General features: G+C 42.4%; 1 non-coding gene and 1 pseudogene across 1 annotated transcript; one reads left to right on the plus strand and one right to left on the minus strand.

The window, feature by feature from the left end:
* Positions 12,009-13,595, minus strand: Gm13937 (predicted gene 13937; annotated as a pseudogene).
* Positions 21,331-21,437, plus strand: Gm22997. Its single transcript, XR_003954264.1, has one exon. It is a non-coding gene; the product is annotated as a U6 spliceosomal RNA (small nuclear RNA).
* Positions 21,438-21,640: the final 203 nt, after the last annotated feature.

Below are 21,640 nucleotides of genomic sequence, written 5' to 3' on the forward strand. Positions count from 1 at the left end.
AAACTCCTGAACATCAATGGGTTTTGTATTTCCCAATGAAGGTTTATGATTAAACTCCAATAACTCAAACGCACCATCCATGAAGAATGCCAGCTCCAACTGGTAATTCTTGGTTTTGTTTTTTTTAATCTCCTCCTCCTTTATTTAAAAAAAATCCCTGCCTCTGAATTTCTCAAGCCACAGGCATGAGTGGGGGTTTGTTTGCATTCTGATGACACAGAAACACTTGCCCACGAATGGAATGGAAGCCTATACTGACAATTGCAGGAAAAGACAAAGTGTCTGAAGCTAGAGATGCAGGTGGTCTCTACAAAGTGTGAGGACCATTCTTTCTTACTCAGAAAGCCTGGGGCAACAGTGGCCTCTACCTGGAGATGGGGTGAGTTTCTCCAGTACCTTCGGGTGTGGTTGCTGGATGCTGGCTGGCATTGTAGAGTTAAAAGGTAGCATATTGATGTCTACACACCATCGCTGTACCCACACTTGCTTTCCTTCTCTTGCTCAGATGATGTCATTAGCATTTATGTGGTACACCAGCGTTTATGTGGTACTCTCATGGCTCCTGTATTATTCTAATTATTCCCAACGATGTTGTCAGGTAGGTTTTACAGCACCCACTTTTCTGGTGGGAAAACTGAGCTCACAAGAGCGTTTTAACTTGCCTAGCACACACCATTATGCGGTACAGGAACCAGTAGTCTAAAGTCACATTGGTCTGATCCCAACCTTCTGACTGTCACTGAGTCTAATAGAAATCCCAGCAAGGGGTAGGGGTCTGGTCCTTTCTTCCCAGGGGCCTTCTCTCTAGGAAAGCTATCATGATCTCTGCGTATTAGTTCTACTGTTACCTTACTGACTTCTGTGTATAGTCAGAAGCCAGGGCCGATTTTTCTTTCAGAGGGGCCATTCCCAGCAAAGCAACCGGCTGTCTTCCAAACTCTTCAGACTCCCATAATACCGCACTCTCATAGACCAAGAGTTCTGTTTTAAGGGTGACTGGTTGGCCTGAATAGGTAAAGCAACCTAATAATGGCCCAATGAAGAGTTTGGAAATCCACTTGGAGCTTGTGATGTTTTCAAGCTCCATCTGATTGGTGAAAAGATTTCAGTCACTATGTTGAGACGAGAAGGGCAATCAGGATCGAGTCAAAAAGGGTGAGCTTTCTCTTTGAGGAAGTGACTGAGCAATGTGTCTGTCAAGGTGTGCTTAGGAAGAGGGAGGGGCTTTGAAGACAAAGCAGTGGCGTTTAGGTCCTTTTTACAGTTTGTTACTGATATAAGACCATTACTGCTTAGATAATGGATCTCAGATGTCCTAGCAGGTGTCTTCAAAATTCCAGTGACAGACAAAGGGGGGATGTTGCTGCAGCTTCTAAACTATGAGACACTAACTCTCTGGTCTTTCCCCTCATTGCTTTGCCCAGAGAAAAGAAGCTAGCCTAAGGCATCTGGAAATGTTCCTACTAACAGTTTTATCTCACTTTACAGTATCTTATTATTATAAAGAACAAACAAAAACCAACCAATAAACAAAACCCCCTTTATTTCATGTAGGCAATTTAATAATCACATGTGTATTTTTGATACCTTCTATGAATAAAATATTACTTCTATTTCAAAATTGGATTATGATATGTAGGCCACAGTTTTCCATTTCTTAATATAGCAATATCATCTTTCTGTGATGGAAACACTTCTCTTTTATTGTACTATATTTATTTAGTTATGTGTGTATGTGTGTGTGTGTGTGTACCTGTGGTGGCCAGAGGTAAACATAAAGATGTTTTCTTCCATCTTTGTATCCCGCCACCCAACTGCTTCAGGTCTGTGCTTGTTTTTTTTTTTTTTTTTTTCTTTTTTTTTAACCTGGGTTCCTGAGATCAAGGTCCTTGTGTTTGTATGGCAAGCAATTTATCAACGGGCCCATCTTTCTTTATCAAGTACACACTCCTTTTATTCCTTTAGTGAGTCACTTGCTGTTGAGAATTCTGGTTGTTTACTGAAACCTGCTATTGTCAGCACCACCAGAGCAAAGCTACATGGATGTGTGCAGGACATATCCTCAGGACATATCCTCAGGAGGAGTGCTCAGAAGTCGCAGTTCTACCCGACTTTTGAAAATGTGTGTTTGAATTCCTCTTTAGGCAAGTTGCACTGATTTATGCTTTGCCCGTGGGTGGGCGTTTTCTCACACTTCAGCATTTACACAGACTTCTTAACTTACTAATTAATAATATGTGAAGGAAATGGACAAACTTGACAGCAGGAATTTCAATTTGGTAGACATTCATGGCCAATGTATAAGCAAGGTATTCTGCAATCTGCAATAACACCAGTGTAGCCAGTCGCTCTTTGCTATCCATGTGAGATTAATTCCAGGACCCTTTTGGATATGAAAATCTATGTCTATTCAAGTCCCTTATAGAGGTGCAGTAGTTCAACATAACAAAGCATGCCCTACTCTACCATCTAACACTAACACTCTACTATCCTAACTCCATGTGACTAGTCGTTACGCTTATGTTTAGAGAAGGATGACAAGACAGTCTGTATGTTTGATGTGGCAACTTTTTAAAAGTACTTTTAATAAGAAATTTGAATGCACATCTCTGTCTGTATGGAGAACAGGTCATAGCAGAAAGACCAACAATGGTCTTCAGGAAACTCATGGCGTAGTGGGTGAACTGGATGCAGATGAGTAGCCTGTATTCTAAAAACACAGACAGCCTAAAGCTGAGGCTGGAAGGAGAGAGGGGGTCTGGTCCTGAGTTCTTCTCTCAGAGATGTGCTGCTCTCTGGACCATGGTAGCTATCAAGGCCTTTGAAGGGGACTGACTGTTGTGTGTGGATTTGAGTTTTTTGAAAATCCTTCTGGCTGCACCTTCTTTTGGCTCTTCTCTTGATCATATGTTTGTTTTGCGTCACTCTAGCGAGGAAGGCAAGAAAGGAGACAGGCTGAAAGACGGAACAGGGAAGTGGAAAGTTTGAACACATTTTCCCAAATTCTTTTAGGAGGTAAAAACTCCTCATTTGCATAGTTTTGTGTATTAAAATTTATTTTGAAGATCTTTGAGAAGGATAATAATGAAATTTCTAACAATCTCACCCAGTTCTATGCTTTGTAACTGCCTTCCCTTCTTTCCTTTACAGAGAGAACACCTCCAGGGCTGTTAGACTCTCTGGCCATGACTCATGGTACACAGGCCCACACAAAAGCAGGAGCCTTGCCTAATTATGACTTTCAGTCTCTATATAAGCAGACGTTTGGGCCCTGGAGATAAGAGACATGCAATTAATCTGGAAGGCCAAAACCAAAACAAAACAACAAAACAAAAACAAATTTTAAAAATCTCACAAGTATGAATGCTTAAAAACAATTCGTCCTTTCTTAAGTTCACAGTAAGTTCCTTTCTTAAGAAACACAATAAGATACACATGAGACCCCATGAACCTGTTGTCAGAACAAAATTTTCCTGGTAATAGACATCTCTTCCACACTGTTACCAACACAAAACCAATCCCAGGTTTATGCTTGGTCCTGGGGCTGGAGAGATGGCTAAGCAGTCAGTGTGCCTTCTCTTACAGATGAGCTGAATTCAGTTTCTAGAACAAAGTCGGAAAGCTCACACGGGACCCCACACTGTCTTCTGGTTTCTTTGGACACACATACACTTGTAGTATATACTCACATAGTCACGAAGGCATAGCCATAAAAAATTCTGAATTTGCATATCAGCTGCCTCTAAAAACCAAAAACTAGGTTTACCCAGAATTCTTTTGTTGTAGATAATTTTTACTGATTGTTCTTATACTGTCTTATATATTGACCTGGAGTCTTTTAATCTCTTTTCTTAAATGTAAATAACAATAAAAATTGGGGTAATCTAATCCTTATATACAAGAATTTCTAATAGGCACAATTTCCACTGTCATAACTCATTCATTTAAAATGGGCCAGTCTTCACAGTCTACTTTTGTTAATAATCCATTTCTTGATCTTGCAGCATTAGTTAAATGGAGACTATAAAAACATAGCCGGGTGATTCTTGTTCCTTGGCTTCTGCTTAAGATAGTTGAAACTCTCAACTGTCACAACTTAAACATGCTGACAAATTCTCCTCGTGAGCCATCTCTCCTGTATTTTTTATCTCTCATACTGTTAAAAAAATGTCTGTTTCCCCCTATGTGCAGCTGGAAACTCCCCACTGCTTTTCCGTCTTGCTGTTTGTGAACAGTCTATGATATCTCCTTTGAGGATAAGCTGGCAAGGAACATCAGCTCATCCAATGCCCCTGGCTCTGCCCCAGTACTACGATCACACGGGGCTGAGTTCAGAATTGATGACCCTGCCCCAGATGATATTGTGGATGGAGGACTTAAATGGCCCAAGGTGACCCTTCATTTTAAATTCGGTGAAATATGGGAGATTCCAACCATTCACCCTCCACCCCAAACCATCCTTCTTAATGGAAGTGTCAGGGGCTTTCTGTTTGAAAATGCAGTCTGTGTGGATGGACCAACAGAGCATGCTCTGAGGGAGATGATGTTTACCATGGAGCAAAATGGAGGCTGCTGGAAAGTACCTGATGATTTAATGTCCAGGGGCCCAAAATCTAGATTAAAATCAAACTTAAAATAATACCTTTCTGTCCACAAAGAAGAACTTAGAGAATGGTCAAAGCATGACCACTGTGGAGGGGTGGGGTCTTGTCAACCAAGGCCCAACCTCAACTGCCAGAGCTGGAGAGGACAAGGATGTGACCGAGAAAAGGAGATTTATGTAAGTATTTAAGGAACCGAATTGGTAACGTCAAAGTGAAAAGTAGGCAAATACAAAGAAGGAAACTTACTTCAGAAACTTCCTTTCTTAGTTGCAATATCAACATAAGGATCTACAATTACAAAATATGTTCCAGAGGTTCACTTGTGTGAGGACACTCAAGGACTAGATAATTTAAATAACTTGTCTGTGACAAGGAAGTGCACATACAAACACACACATAAACATATATGGAGACTGTCTACACTAACTAGGACAATATACTGTGTACACAAGTGAAGGGGAATCTCCGTTTTCCACAGTTGGAGGAAGAGGCAGTTAATAGATACATAAGTAAATAGCACTTTTCATTTAAAAGGGCAATAACAATGACCCCCAAAATTTGCTATAATGAATGTTATGAAAACAGGATAGAGTCAATCTTAGTATTCTTTTCATTTTCACCAGTTACCTTGAACATTAATGGCTTGTTCTTAGCCAGCGCACAGTGCCAAGGCTCCGCCAGGCTTCCTGTTCCTAACGAACGTTACTAACTTTTTTGTTGTTGTTGTTAATTTTTACCTCCAGGGAATCAGCACTAGAAACTGTCTGAAGGAAGTAGAAACTCATACATTTTGTTTTGCTTGTTACTAAGAGTGTTCCAGTGTGTCTCTCCATCTGGAGTATTTCAGAGCACATACACAGTGGGCTATGAAGAGCATGCAGGCATGGGGCTGGGGTGGTGGCAGGACCAGAACATAGTTTGCTCATAGTCCCATAAAAGATCAGGGATCGTTTGACAAGGAAAAAGAAAGCTATTAAGGAGTTTAAGACCACAGAGTGACAGGATTGAATGTGGGGTTTTAAGATCACCCACGCTGGCTGCTTCATGTAATTAACACATTAGAAGGACCAGTGACAGGAGTGCAGCCTCTGATTGGGTCTCAGACTTTTTCCAGTTCACAGACATTGGACAGTAATACACATGGCTGGGAAGAGTTAAGAGCTAGAATAGCTTTACTTAAAGTACAAGGTAATTGGGTTTCTTTGCATCTCTGAAGTCAGTCTGGACAGGGAGGGCAATATATGTCAATAAATATACATAGCAAAGATGATCCTTCTCATAGAAGATGAGGTCTGTAAGAAACCATAGATGGTGTGAACATCCTTGCTAGTGCGGACTGGACTCCATTGCTGTTAGTAAACATCAGGACACTGCACCAACAACATAAACGTTCATTTGTACAATGCTTTTTCCAGTGGATGATCAGCACTGTACCAAATGCTAGAGACAAAGATTAGAATAGGGGAGGCAGAAGCCAGAATTCCCGACAGTGAGCTCTTAGAGTAAAAATTAATGACAAAGTGATCAGAAAAACAATTTCAGTGGTGATAAGAAGTGAGAAGGCAATAAAAGAGTGTTTGTCAAAAGGGCCTTCCTAGGGGTGTGGGTCTGTGGGCTGTTCCTGGTAATCAGGCACGTTTCTGGGAAGGTGACTTTTGTACTGAGATAAGAAGGAAACAATTGCACACAGGGGGAGGGAATGAACCTGCCTCACCAGGCTGCTACCCCAAAATGCAACAAGCTTGGAAAAGGACAGGGATGCTCTTGTGATCGAAGGGGCAGAGGAGAGTAGATGCATAGAAAAGCAGACAAGAGGAGAGCCATGACCGACTTGGCAGACAATTTCCTACGGTTCTTGGATTTTGTTCTAAGAGCAGCTTGAAAGCCTTTGAAGACTGAATGAAGGAGAGTTGAGCATGCCGAGGAGAACAGGGACGATAATAAGCTACAAAGCACAGAAGTTGACAGAGCAGTGGTCCCACTGCAAGAGGGAAACCGGGGTGGCTTAGGTGAGGAAGGCGCTCCCATAGAGTCTTAGAAGAAGGTAACATTTCAACGTGGAGTTGAAGCCGAGGTTTCAGGGGCCATCATTGCAATTCATGGCAGCAGAACCTGCGCTGTGCCTCACTGTTTCTCTAACAGGGATGGAGGAAAGTGTCCTGGGCAGGCTCATAAAGTCACTTCGTTTGGGGGGAAAAAAAACAAAAAAACAAAACAAAACAAAACAAAACACCTTTACTTGCTAACTACTGAGAGATGAGAGAACCACACCTATAAAGAAGGGGAGCCTAGGACACAAGGCTGGGTTTCTCTCCTCCCTTGTCATAAACAGTTCAACTCTAGCTTCAACTTGTACATTACCTTAGCTGAGGAACACTCTGTGTCATAGGCCCCAGGCAGCTTACATGGTAGGTCACTTGTCAACTGCCTCCTGAAGTGGCAGGGAGGTGTCACTTTCCATCATGCAATTGCCTTAACATTTTTTTTTTCTAGCAGAAACTGGGATTTTTAGAAACCTTTGAAACACAATTTTTAGTGAAGAATCACATTACAACCTGCATGATTCAATTTTTTATATAATTTTATATTTTCACGTTTCTTATGGTACCTCCAAATCAGTGGAAATGCAATGTCTGAAGATATGAAGATATAAGAATGCTTCAAAGAAAAACCAAAGAAATGAGGAGGGTGGGGGTCTTTTCACAGCTGGAGGAATTAGGACAGGAAACACAATTTGTCTATGTAAATCCTACTGCTATCCTTTATTTTATATATATATATATATATATATATATATATATATATATATATATATATATATTTTAAAAACGTGTGATGATTTCCCAAGAAGAAATAGAAAAGGAAAAGAAACCATGAAATACTTTTAAAAGAAGAATTTTTTCAAGGCATTCCAGTTGTCCTAGATTGTTCTGTGTTCCAATTGTCTGATGTGGGAGTCGTTGTGGCCTTCAGAACAGGAAACATATGGTTCTATGTTTCACAGGGCATTGACCTGCCGCAAGGTTATAGTGCTCTGAAAATTCTCCCCCTCCCCCTCTTCCCTATGCTAAGTGACCTTGACCAGGTTATTTCCCTTGGGTGGGATTTAGTTTTGCTAATGCAAAAGGAAAAAGAAATGATGCCTGAACCATATTCTGTGCTCACAGCAGACATGAGCAATCAATCATCCATGTACTCTCTATAAATTAGAAGATCTAAGCGTTTTGAACATAGACTTTGGCAATGGATTAAAGACAATGAGAGCCTACGTAAGTCTATCCCTAATGCTTAGTCTTTAAAGTCCCTTCAAATTTGTGCACCCTTTCTGACCTTTCCTGTCCATTTTACATTCAAAGCTACTTTAACTATTTTGTGGAAGCTCTCTAAAAGAATGTTTCAGTTGTACTGACCCACAAATTGTCATGCTTCAAAGTCAATGGACACTAGATTGTCAGTAAAAATGGGCTGAAAGACACTGTTTCTTTTACCTTTATGCAACCATATCTCAGATCTAGAATCCAGCAGCCCCAACTGTTCCGTACTAACTCCATTCAGCATGCTATACCCGTATATGCTAGGACTGGGCCTTATTTATTGCTTGAAGCTTGTGGAAAAACTAAGACAACCCAGAAAAGCCTTTTGTAGGAGTGAAGAAGAGGGAGGTGGGGCAGAGATGCAAGACAATGCTGCCCCAAGGTCTGAGCAAGGACAATGTTAGAAGAGGGGATTAAAGGCCGCAGAAACGGCACAAGTTGTTTCTGAAGGCTGCAGCTTCTCAGCGATTAACTTCGCCAAATGAACTAAGGGACTTTACTTATTCTGAGATTCCTAGTCTTTTTTTTTAAGGAGCAAGAACGCAGTAACACCAGTGAGGTATTTTGACAGGCGAGTACCACGCGCCCTCTAGTGGCGGCACACAAGTAACCAGGGCGATCCCTGAATTTATGCTTTTTCTTTTGCTTTGTTTGGTAGTCCGGGATTCCAGATACATCATTTTTCAAATGTTGAAACGCCACCCAGGAGTTTTATGTAGTGTTAATAGTTTATAAGGATCCCCAAACTGTAAAATAACTTGTCGAATTTTTTAAAAATTGTAACTACAAAGATGAGAGTTCATTGGGCTGATGCTGTGAGCTTTACCTTTACTTTCTCACTCTATTCCTTTCTGTAGCTTGTCTTTCTTATAAGAATATATTTTGGATATCTGGGTTATCAATAGACAACCTCTTGTAACTTGGTCTTTCACTCCTCATAATGCCACTCACAACTGGCTTTTAATATGCTGTTGCTTGTTTCTCAGTTGTGAAGGAATACCACACAGTAAAGTTCTGCAACTCAGTAGAAAGACGGTGATCTTACTTCTAAGGATTGAGTCAGTTATTCTCGGAACAGGTCTATGCAATGCTGCAGGTGTCTGTGCTCCTCTGCAGAGAACTGGAAACTGCATGTACTCACCAGGAGTTCAACCTGGCACCCCGTTAAATTGTCCTTTGGTGTTGGCTCTACTTCATAAGACATTGATTCCTATACACTTGGAGGCTGACCTTTTCTTTCTCATTTTAAGTAACTGTTTCTATAGGATGATGTTCCTTTAACTAACTTGGAAACTCAGAGTTGGCATGGGACTTTTAAGTACTTGCTCTAATATACCTAACACACAGTGGAACAAAATTAAATATATGTATTTAAAACTATCTTTTTATTATTGTTAGGTATTTTCTTCATTTACATTTCTAATGCTATCCCAAAAGTCCCCCATACCCCCCCCCCACTCCCCTACCCACCCACTCCCACCTCTTGGCCCTGACATTCCCCTGTACTGAGGCAGATAAAGTTTGCAAGACCAATGGGCCTCTCTTTCCAGTGATGGCCGACTAGGCCATCTTCTGCTACATATGCAGCTAGAGACACGAGCTCCAGGGGGTACTGGATAGTTCATATTGTTGTTCCACCTATAGGGTTGCAGACCCCTTTAGCTCCTTGGGTACTTTCTCTCCATTGAGGGCCCTGTGATTCATCCAATAGCTGACTGTGAGCATCCACTTCTGTGTTTGCTAGGCCCCGCATAGCCTCACAAGACACAGCTATATCAGGGTCCTTTCAGCAAAATCTTTCTAGTGTATGCAGTGGTGTCAGCGTTTGGAGGCTGATTATGGGATAATCCATCCCAAAAACATCTTTTTAAACAAAGAGTTCAGTATGGGTGCTCACGAAATGTGCCGCACCACTTCAGGCCGTTGAGAGAAACTATGGTAGCACACAGATTATTCAAATGCTCTACCTCTGGATTGTAGTGGTCCCCCTCTCCTCTCTTTCTCTGAGGTAGGATCTTGCTATGTAGACAAGGCTAGCCTACAGCTTACAGTGATATCTGTGTCTTTCTGCTTCTCAACCGGGATTATAGGTGTGAGCTACCATACCTGGCATTTTGGAATTTTGTTTTTTTTTTGGGGGGGGGTTCTTGGAGGCAGGGTCTCATGAGACCTACAGTCGCTTGGAGCTCACTATGTAGCTGAGGACGGCACTGGCCTCCAGATTCTCTGCTTTTGCCTCCGAAGTACTCAGATTACAGGCGTAGGATTCACACCGTTCCCCACCTTTAACTTATTTTGTAGATACATATGTGCATGTGTGTGCAGCATATTTATGTGTACATGGGTACATGTGTGTGCACTAGTTTATAGAAAACAGAGGACAACTTCAGGAGTTGTTTCTTAGGCGGGGTGGGAGGACATTTCTTAGGTGCTATCCTTTTGAGACAAGGTCTCTCAATGGCCTGCTACTTACAAAGTTGGAAGGACTGGTTGGCCTGCAAGTCCTAGGATGCAGCCTGTCTCTGCTTCCTTAGCACTAAGGTTGCAACTATGTATCACCATGCTTAGCTGTAACTAGGAATCACCATGCTTAGCTGCAACTATGTATCACCGTGCTTAGCTGTAATTATGTATCACCATGCTTAGCTGTAACTATGTATTACATGCTTAGCTGTCCCTCCTCCCCGTTTCATGGTTTCTGGAGGTCAAACTCCAGGTTCTCATGTGTGCTCAAAACGAATAGTTTAATAGTAAGTGGTCTGCCTCTCACCCTCCCATTTAATGTTGAGATAGGGTTTCAAAAGTTATTCAGCCTGGTCTTGAATTTCCTCTGTAACCTAGATAGAATTTCACTAAGTTGTCCAGCTTGGCCTTGAACTTTTCTGTAACCTGTGGAGGCCTTGAATTTATGAATCTTCTGCTTCTGCCTCCTGAACATCTGGGAGTACAAGCCTATACCACCAGACTCAGGTGTGTGTGTGTGTGTGTGTGTGTGTGTGTGTGTGTGTGTGTCCTCCTATGAATGGAAATAGCAAAACCTTGAAAACTTTGTGCCTTCATGGCCAACAGGCCGGAGTACTGAGAGAGCCAGGCCCTTCTTCCCTATCACTCTGTAGATGAGGAAAGTCAGGGTTAGAGGGGAAGCAACGGCCAGTTACACAGCTTGTTGATGATTTTTTTTTCTTTTTCTAGAGTGCAAAACTCTAAGGGCCAAACCCATTTCCTACTTTCCATTTTGAGTCTTTCCAAGATCAGAATCGGCTATGAGGTAGGACTTGTTAGAACACAGGACAACCTCTGCTCTTTTTGGCATTTCCATGGGATCAGGTCTCTGCTTCTGCACCCTTTGATCATGTTTATTTGGCATTTTACAAATCAAGAAATACATAGGATTTTAGAGGATGTGGTTATGATTTTAGTTCGCCTTCTCAGAGACACTCTATGTGAGACGTGACTTGCTGGAAATTTGGGACCGATGTGTTCAAATCCTTGGATACTGGCAACCAGAGGAGCTTTAAACTTGATTAAGTTCTACGGAGTTAGCAAAGACAATGGTTATCAAAGGCTATGGTTATCCTTGTGAATGGTGAATGTCTTATAGTCCACCAGTCAACCTTCCCTACATTTCTAGGTTGTAGCTTGTATTGCCTCTAGTCAAGACAGTGCCTTAATGTTGTGATCTTGAAAGCATAACTTGTAGCCATTCTGTGTCTTAGAGGCTTGTTCAGGCTGAGCAACATACCCAGAATTTATTCCTTAATAAAGAATGATAGGATACTATAAACCTGGCTGCCCTGCTTGTATAGGCAAGTGAAGAAATGCTGGGTACATTGGTGTCTTCTTAAGTGAATTATGCAGAGTGCTCTTGGTTAGGGAGCCAATAGCAACATGACAGTCTCTTTAGTGGTATGAGAAGCAGGACCAATTTTCCTGGAATCTCTATTCTTAAAGCCAACTTCATCATAAGAGTCTTGGAGATGAATGGGAAGAAAATTGTAGCTATACTGAGACTGTAACTGCCAATCACTGAGCCAGTTTGTCTATGATGAGCCGATGATGAGATAATGACGGATCCCTTTTTACCCAGTTATTTTTTTTTCACTGTTCAAGGTTAGTTTGGTGTTATCATTGGCATGACACTTGAGTGGTTGGTTCTATCATTCATATGCAGATCTTACATTTCACATAATATTGCAATGCACACTACAGACACATATAATACATAAAATATCCTGTAGAACATTTATGCACAAGATATGCATAATGGATGTACACACTGGAGCCAGGTTATGACTAACTGGGAACTCATTGGCCTAGGCACGTTTGGTGAGGGTGTGCAGGGCAGCAATGCAGCAGGCTCACAGGGTAATTGAAGCCTGCACAGTTGGCAGTGTGTCTTGGAGATAGTGGGACTGTCACACTAACCAGACACTAGACAAGCACCACTTGACAGCAGGGCAGAGCTGTGGGAACTGAGATGTTTCCCCACACCGCCTCAACACCATCGTACTAACCACAGCTCAGACGAGAAGGGTGTGGTCTCCCTAGAAACCCTGCTGCAGCCTGGGCACTGGGAAGACTTTAGAACTGCAGCTCCTTCTGGATTCCCCAGAGGGCGTCTTCACTCTTCTTCAGGCGGGCTTCTTCCTCGGGAGTCAGTGTCACCTTCACAACGTCCGAGATTCTATTTTGTCCCAGGATACAATGGGACACTGAGGAAGACATCATCATTGATTCCATAGAGACCCTTAATCATGGTGGAAATGGGATGTACCCGCCTAAGGTTCTTCATTATGCTCTCGGCCAAGTCTGCCACAGAGAGGCCAATGGTCCAGGATGTGTAACCTTTCAGCTTAATCACCTCATACACACTGTCAACGACCTGCTTATGAACATCCTTCCACTGTTCCTTATCTGCATCAATGCCCAATTCTGGGTTCAGAGACTTTAGAGAGATGCCGGCAATGTTCACACCACTCCACACAGGCACACTAGAGTCGCCATGTTCTCCCAGGACCCAGCCGTGACAGCTCAGCAGGTGAACCCTCAGCCTTTCTCCCATCAAGTAACAGAACCGAGCTGAATCCAGACTGCAACCACTTCCAATAAGTCAGCTTTTGGGAAAGCCACCGATTTTCCGAGCCACAAAGGTCAAGATATCCACTGGATTTGAGACAACCAGTAGCTTGCAGTGTGGACTGTACTTCACATTGTTCGGAATGATGAACTTGAAGATGTTCACGTTTCTCTGTACCAGATTAAGTCAGCTCTCTCCCTCTTGCTGATGGCCCCCGCTGTGATGACCAGCTTGGAGTTTTCAACTACACAATAGTCTTTGCTGGAGATAATTTTTGGTATTTTAAGGAAGAGGCTGCCATGCTGGAGATCCATCATCTCTCCCTTTGGTTTCCATGACGTCAACAAGGGCAAGCTCATCTGCCAAGTCCTTCGTTAAGATACTGATGGCACAAGCCATGCCAACAGTACCAACCCTCAACAACTGTAATCTTGTTCTGGAGGACCTGTTCTTCCTTAAGAAGATTCACAATCAGCTGGTCCTTGAGGGTTGCCACCATCTTGGACTTTGAATCTTTTGAGACCGCTAGTGCACGATGGGGGGGGGGGGGGGTGACGGGCGAGCAGAAGCAGCGTGGCTCAGCGACAGTGGCTCCAGCACCTTTCCCCAGTTATTATTTGATAGGATTTATCATCCAAACTGGGCCGTGCCACTCTTATTCCTGGTACAGAGTCAGTAGAAAAACTACTTCAGTACATGACCCAGCACATTGCTTGCTTTATATCCAGAGTCTACAAAAACCACTCCCGTCTATCCTTTAACCAAGGGCTTACTTGTCGTATTTCACAGATAAAGAAACTGAGTTATAAAAAGCAGGTGGCAGGGTCAAAGCTTGAGTGCAGTCTTCAGTCTCTATCCAGCTTTTTCCTCTCAACCCAGCCCAGGCCATCTGGGAGAGGCAGGAACTCTAATGAAATCTGACTGCTGGCCTTGGGTGTTGGACTCCTTCAGTATGTCTGGAAACAAGGAGGAAACTTACTGACTGGAGCTTCCTACATCAATACTGAATTGACACAGAGAGCTAACTGATAGTGTGTTCCAGTAGCAGAAAGAGGAAATGCATGAGGCAGCTCGATTGTAATTAAGAATGAGTGGAAAACAGGAAAACAAATGGTCTCACAGGCAGGCCAAATATGGTGTTGCTTGGATGAGTTCCTTCCTGCTCTTGGCAAAGTAGTTACCATTCATGCCTCAGAAGGCGCTCAAGATGTCCAGCGCTCCTGGAGGCTCTAACAGTGGGTTCATTGAACAGTTCAACAGTCTGTGGACTGTAGTACGCAAAGCACTGGATAGAGGGGGGCTAGGAGGAGCAGAAGCAGAAATGAATGTAGTAGGCTCCCTGCTTTTGATTTGCTTCTGGCCTCATGGGAAAGACTGTTCTGGTAAACAACTTCTTGGAACATGAGGCAGAATGAAGTAAGCGCCATAACTGAGGGAAAAAGTAAGATCCCCGAGAGCCAGCGGCCAGAGAATGCTTTCCAACAGGGATAATGGAAGCTTCAGGTGGGGAAGAGATTTATTGCAGGCCTCGAAGGACAGTGGAATTTATCTGGAAGAGAACAGGGGGAAAATTCTGGGCTCAAGGCCTAGAGATCACAGGCTTATTTCATATGTTCTAGTTTATTAGGGGACCATGGTAGGGTGAGCAAGCTGTGATCAGCTGGAGCCAAGAGAGGGCCAGGCACAAAGAAGAACAATGGAGAGGTGGCTTTCATGGGCTTATGTTCAGGAACTAGGGAGGAGTTGGCTCTATTCTACTACTCAATTCTCCTTACTGAATCCTTAATGGGAATAGAATTGAATAGAAGCAAATTGGGAAATTAATTAGATCTCTGAGTACCTAGTAAACCTCAGCAGAGGTCTAGGATGAATGCTGACAAGATCAAAGACTAACTTGATTTTAAAATTATACAACAGTGCTCGACTCTTAATCTCTCTGACAAGCTCAGTTCTGTACATAGGCAAAGAATAGCTTGCTCAGGCATGCATATGGAAATATGATATGGATATTCCTCCTGGATTACATTCCTAGCTGTGTGGAGACGTTAAAGGTACAGAAACACAGGTACCTTTAACGAAGTGATCTGATACCAAAGAAAATGTGACATGAACAGTGGTCCAGAAATTTGAGTAATCACAAAGGGTGTTGTGGAAGGGATGGTAGAGGTTTTCATAGCATCAAGAGGGGTTGGAAGCTTCCTGCCTCTATAGACAACAGCGCACAGGAATCCAGAAGCAGATCCAAGAGACACAGCTTATAACAAAGTCTGTAGCTAATAAGGTTAGCAGGGTATATGAGGCAGAAAATGGTAACTGGTAACAGGGCCAAAAAGTTAGTGGGAAATAAAGATCAGGAAAGATGGGAGAAGGAACTCCAGTTCCAGAGGATTCAACTCCCCCTTCTGCTTTCTTAGTGCTCTCTTGAGATCTCATCCTTGGTAAATCTCAGACAATGGCACTTGTATGCAGCAGATCTGGTAGTAACCGGTGTGGGAGTTTGGGAGGAGATGTATCTGCAGCTGTTGGAAGTAGAGTGGGAAGAGGATCTTCAGGTTTTCCTGCTCCCAACTCTTATTAGTAGCAAGAGTGCTTTGCCATTTTATGTGCTATTGTTTATTTGACAGGCATGGTAGCACATGATTGTAACCAATCCTGGACTGCCACAACCAACAAACTAAATAGATTATGCCTTTTAAAGAAGGGGTTTCCCAGAAGTTCGGAATCCCAAGATACAATCCACAGACCACATGAAGCTCAAGAAGAAAGAAGACTACAGTGTGGATACTTCCATCCTTCTTACAAGGGGGATCAAAATACCCATTGGAGGAAATACAGAGACAAAGTTTGGGGCAGAAACTGAAGGAAAGGTCATACATACAGTGACTGTCCCACCTGGGGATCCATCCCATATACAGTTACCAAACCCAGACACTATTGTGAATGCCAACAAGTGCTTACTGACAGGAGCTTGATATAGCTGTCTCCTGAGAGGCTCTGCCAGTGCCTGACAAATAGAGAAGTGGATGCTTAGAGCCACCCATTGGACAAAGCACAGGGTCTCCAATGGAGGAGCTAGAGAAAGAACCCAAGGAGCTTAAAGGATTTGTAGCCCCATAGGAGGAAAAAACAATATGAACCAACCAGTACCCCCAGAGCTCTCAGGGACTTAAACTACCAACCAAAGGGTACACATGGAGGGACCCATATCTCCAGTGACATATGTAGCAGAGGATGACCTTGTGGGACATCAATGAGAGGAGAAGCCCTTGGTCTTGTGAAGGCTCAATGCCCCAGTGTAGGGGAATGTCAGGATAGGGAAGCGGGAGTGGGTGGGTTAGTGAGTAGGGGAGGGGGGAGGGGGGTTTCAGAGGGGAAATAAGGAAAGGTGAAAAATTTTGCAATGTAAATAAAGAAAACATCTAATAAAAAAGAAGGGTTTTGATGATTTGAACTGTTGGAAAACTATTTATTTTTGTGTATATGTATGTGTGTGTGCTCCAGTGAGTTCACGCACATCGAATGTACTCATTGCCTGTATAGGCAGAAGGGAGTTTTGAAACCCCTGGAACTGGAGTGGCAGATGGTTCTGAGCTGCCACCTGGGTGCTGAGGACTGAACCTGGGTCCTCTGGAAGAGCAGCAAGTGCTCTTAACTACTGAGCCAACTTTCCAGCCCTTTGAAAACTCTTTGTATGGAAAAAAAAAAAACAAACCTGTATTGAAACCAGCAAACAAGATGTTTAATTTCAAGTCTAGCTATATGAACTTCAATGGTAGTATTTGTGCAATTTTAATGTGATTACTAGTCACAATTTGTTAAATTAGATGTTATGTATGTATTTGTATACACATATCTTATAAGATACTGCTGAGTTTCTCACATTAGGCATAGATAGTAGGCTGATTTCACTCAAAATCACTGTACAGCTGAAGATGATTTTGAACCTCTGATTTTCTTGCCTCCGTATCACAAGTGCTGGCATTACAGGAATGGGCATTGGTGTCCAGATTATGTTCTATGGGGATCAAATGCAAGGTTTCCTAAGTGCGAGGGAAGCATGCTATGTTACAGCCTTCACCTCTCAAAATCATGTGGAGAATTGTTCTAAACCAATAAAAAACCTTCTAGAAAACAATGAATTTTCTCTAAGCATTTGATTGGTTTTAGAAGATCTAACAGAGATGGCCTTAGGTGACCCTTGTGAACAGAATAATAAGCATTCCTTTTTATTAAGCATGTGGTGTGTGCCAGGTGTTATCTTGCTGAATCCTTAAGTGGGGGCATAATTACTCTAATTTTATGGTGGAGGGATCTTAACCTTTAGATTGTTAAACCTTTTATGCAAATGTTTCTGGTTCTAAATGCAAGGGTGAACACTGGCAACATTTGATGGTTGGAATAGTTTTAGAGTTTTGGAGCTGCAGCTTAGAATTACCTCGAAACTCTTCCCTTCCTGTGATGCCAAGTGAAGAATGAATGGACCACTGCTTATTAGAAAAGTGAGTCTCAGAAGGTTTGGGCAGGTAAGAATAGTTTCAGCACCCCTTCTACCTCAGGAATAGAGGACAATTTTGGGCCAGTGCTGGAGGATGGTCACTCCATGGAGCCCTGGTGTGAATTTCCAGCTCTTCCAGTACCTCTGGCTCCAACATTTATCTGGCAAGAATCTTGTTTTCCTTCCAGCAGAGCTGGGCTGGAGCTTTGTGATAGTATTTGACTTAAGCAAGTTTCCACATGAGCCTCTGTTCTAGTGTTGGAACAAAGCGATGATGGGGGAGGCCCAGCTTGGAAGGAGTCAGGCAGAGACTGATGCCTTGTGTCTTGTTAAACACCATTCCCCTCCAGGTGTGTACTTTTCTCCAACAGTCAAACTCTCAACACAAGTCTGGGCTTCCCTCTCCCCGCTAATGCAAATATTGTCAATAGAGGGAAAGAAAAAAAAAGTTGATAGTCGCGATCTGAGAACCTCTGCTTTTAGGTGGAGGATCAAGAGCCCTTCACTTTGCCAAACATTATTTGAATTTTGTAGAGCAAACACTGGAGTTTAAGTTACATCCCACATTCAATATTTGGCAAAGGTGATTTCTCCCACTTGATATACTTGTTAATTGCTTTGAGATGAAGTGAGAGACACAATCAAAGTATCTTAAGTATTTTAAAGTATTTCACCTCTTTTGTTTTTTTAAACTAGTAAAGAGGCAGGTCTATGGAAGTAAGGGGGTTGCTTTGGATTCACATAACTTGCATTGTAGTGATTCAACGGTATTGACTGCAATTCTGTTTTTGTTCACGTTAATATCCAACAAACTGAGCTGTTTGTTTTGGATCAGCTTGCAAATACAACTCAAGAACTGATCCACTAATAACAAATAGTGTCACTAAATATTTGGACACCGTATACTAGTGTCTGTCACAATGAGATGGATGGTGTAAACTCTGCAGTGTCCTGGCTTTGCATCTCAGCTGCACCACCTCTTTACAAAATGGGTATCCTAACGAGACTGTCCAGGGCCTCTGGTTAGTAAATCCTGAATGTATATCAGATAACATTACTGTTACCTGGAGACCCCAAGGAATGTCAGGCTTGGTTCTATGACTAACTAGCTCCTCCTGTCTTGTGTCCCAGTTTACTCATCTGTGAGAAAACGTTCTTACAGTTTTGCCATTCAAAGTAACATGAGGTTATTCAGGTGCTGTGCACGGGAGATGCTCACTTAACATTTCATAAAGGGTGGGTATTCATTGAGTGTCAACCGTGCCTGCCAAGTTTATTGTTTTCAAGAAGTTTACAGCATGTGTGGGAGACAGAAAATTAGACAAGCAGTTACAGTAAAAGTTAAATTGTTACGAGAGTTGGGTACAGGGCACTGTGTGAGCACAAAGCTGGGGTGATTCACATGGTGTTTAGAGTGTGAAGGTTAAAAAACACGTCTCAGCAGTGATGATTAAGCTAAAACCCAGAGGACGGGTAAGCATTAACCAGGCAAAGAAGAGGGAGAAAAGTGATCTACGAAGGGAAAATAGAGACTTGAAAGCTCAGAGAGCCAGATAATAAAGCGGTTCTGCTCGATTTATTCCACTTAGACATAAATTCTCCTGAAAGGCTTTTTATTTTTGATTTAGCAGTAATGAAACTGTACATCTTCACACTGCATGATGTGTGAGCATTGAAGAAGAAGCAGCTGTGAAAATCACTCACAGAACGGGAAAACACTGGGGTTGGCTTATGGAGCCTGGCTTGTAAGCATGTGGAATTAGCTTGCTTTCCAGTCTCCCTTGGGTGATGCTAAATGCCCTCACCTATGCTCTGCACAAAGACTAAGGCAGCTTGGATTTTATTCCTAGAATAGGTGTCAACCTATTCTGGTAGTTTGGAAGCTGTTCCCTGGTCTGTCTATATATTCAAAGTCAAAACAACAAGATGAAATCATTGCCTATTCCACAGTGGTTGTCAGGTGAGTTGCAATCTCAGAATTATCCTGATGTCCAAAACAAAATGTGTGTCATCCACTCATGTTGGCACAGACCTGTAATTCTAACACTAGATAGAGGTTGAGGCAGGAGGATTGCTGGGAGTCTGATGCCAGTATTAGTTACAAAACGAGATTCTGTTTCTGAAAGCAAAACAAAGCAAAGCAAAACAAACAAAATGTGCATTGTGAGTGATGATAAAACACAGCTAAGGGGTGGTGTGTGTGTGTGTGTGCGTGTGTGTGTGTGTGTGTGTGTGTGTGTGTGTGTGTGTGTTGCAAGGGGGAGGGGTGGGTGAACAAGTCACTGCCCATTGTCAGATCAAACATCTTAAGACTACTTTTCTTTACCTTTAAGGTGTTCATTAAGCTACAAGCCAGAGGGATGAAGGTTAGCTTTTGCCGTTAGGGATAGCCTTCCATAGTAAGGATGGAAGAGGTTGAATGGAAATTAGATGAGGTTTAGGGGTTCAAGAAAGAGATAGGCTAGAGAGGACTCATACTTTGCAGATAGATTTTTTCATAAAGATTGCAATCCTGGGAGAACATGATGCCCCAGAGAGATGATTGAACACAGACAAGCTTTTCACCTTGGATAAATATTTCATATAACCCAAACTCAACTGAATTGTCTTTCTGATGATGATAGCTTTCAACCTTATGCAAATGTACATATCTTCTTACATTGAAGGCTGTTAAATATAATGTTTCTTTAAACTGCAGTCTATGTTAATATTGCCAGACTTAATCAAAAGAACTGGGTAGTGAAGTGCTGAATTTCATAAGGTTATTATTTTAAGGAATGGCTTAAAATCTGCACTTGTAGTTTAAAAAGATAAAACTTAGTGTAGATTTCCCACTCTCTGCTTTTCAAAGGATGTTTATCTTTCTGATTCCATTGTCTTCTCATAGCACCCTGTGCATCATGGCAGCCCTCTTCCCGTGAAGGACATGCTGAGATGAATGAGGAGTCAAGTACAAGAGATTTATTGAGGGAATGCCAGCTAGAGATAAAGAGCACACACACACACACACACACACACACACACACACACACACACACAGACACACAGACACACAAACACACACACACAGACACACACACACAGACACACACACACACACACAGACACATACACAGACACACAGACACACACACAGACACACACACACGGACACACACACACGGACACACACACAGACACACACACACACACACACACAGACACACACACACATAGACACTTCATTTCTTTGAGAATTTATTATATAAATGATATATGTATAATATATGAATGATATATATTATTTCTTTGAGAATTTAATCCATGTATTTTGATCATATTCACCTCAAACTCCTCCTCCTAATTGCTCTCAGATCTACTCCCAACTTAGTGTACCTTTTTTTTTTTAATTTAAAATATCCCCTAGACTCTAATTTATGCTGTTCATGTAATCCTGTGAGTGGGGCCATCATGTACTGAAGAATGGTAAACTGTCAGGGATACCCCTTTAAACATAACTAATTTTCTTCCTCTAGAAGCCATCAATTGTATGTAGCTAAGAGGAAGATATATTAAAAAATGTCATCAGCAGAGGGGTGATGGTGGCGCACACCTTTAATCTAAGCACTTGGGAAACGAGGCAGGCAGATCTCTGTGAGTTAGCTGCCAGCCTGGTCTATAGAGTGAGTTCCAGGACAGCCATGGCTACACAGAGACACAGAGAAACCCTGTCCCGACCCCCCCCCCCCGCCCCACGCCAAACTCCTTTCTCCCCCACAAAAAAAAACAAGGAAAAAAACCCCAACATTTCTACTGACCAGAGAAAGGCAACTAAAGTCATAATAAAAAATACTACCTTACGTGCTCGCTTCAGCAGCACATATACTAAAATTGGAACGACACAGAGAAGATTAGCATGGCCCCTGCGCAAGGATGACGCTCAAATTCATGAAGCATTCCATATATATTTTTTTAATCTACTTCACACATTTTAGGTTGATCTCTGACTAAAAGAAGAGATTTGGATTGAAGTGATAGCTCAGTCAGAAAGCATGAGGCCCCAAGTTCAATCCTCAGACCCTGCAGAAGAAGCCAGGTGTAATGGCTCACAGATGCAGTTGTGTAATCCCAGCACCTGGGAAATAGTGACCTGAGAAGATCTGTGGGGCCT

This window comes from Mus musculus, chromosome 2 (genome assembly GCF_000001635.26).
Source record: "Mus musculus strain C57BL/6J chromosome 2, GRCm38.p6 C57BL/6J".
NCBI lineage: Eukaryota > Metazoa > Chordata > Mammalia > Rodentia > Muridae > Mus > Mus musculus.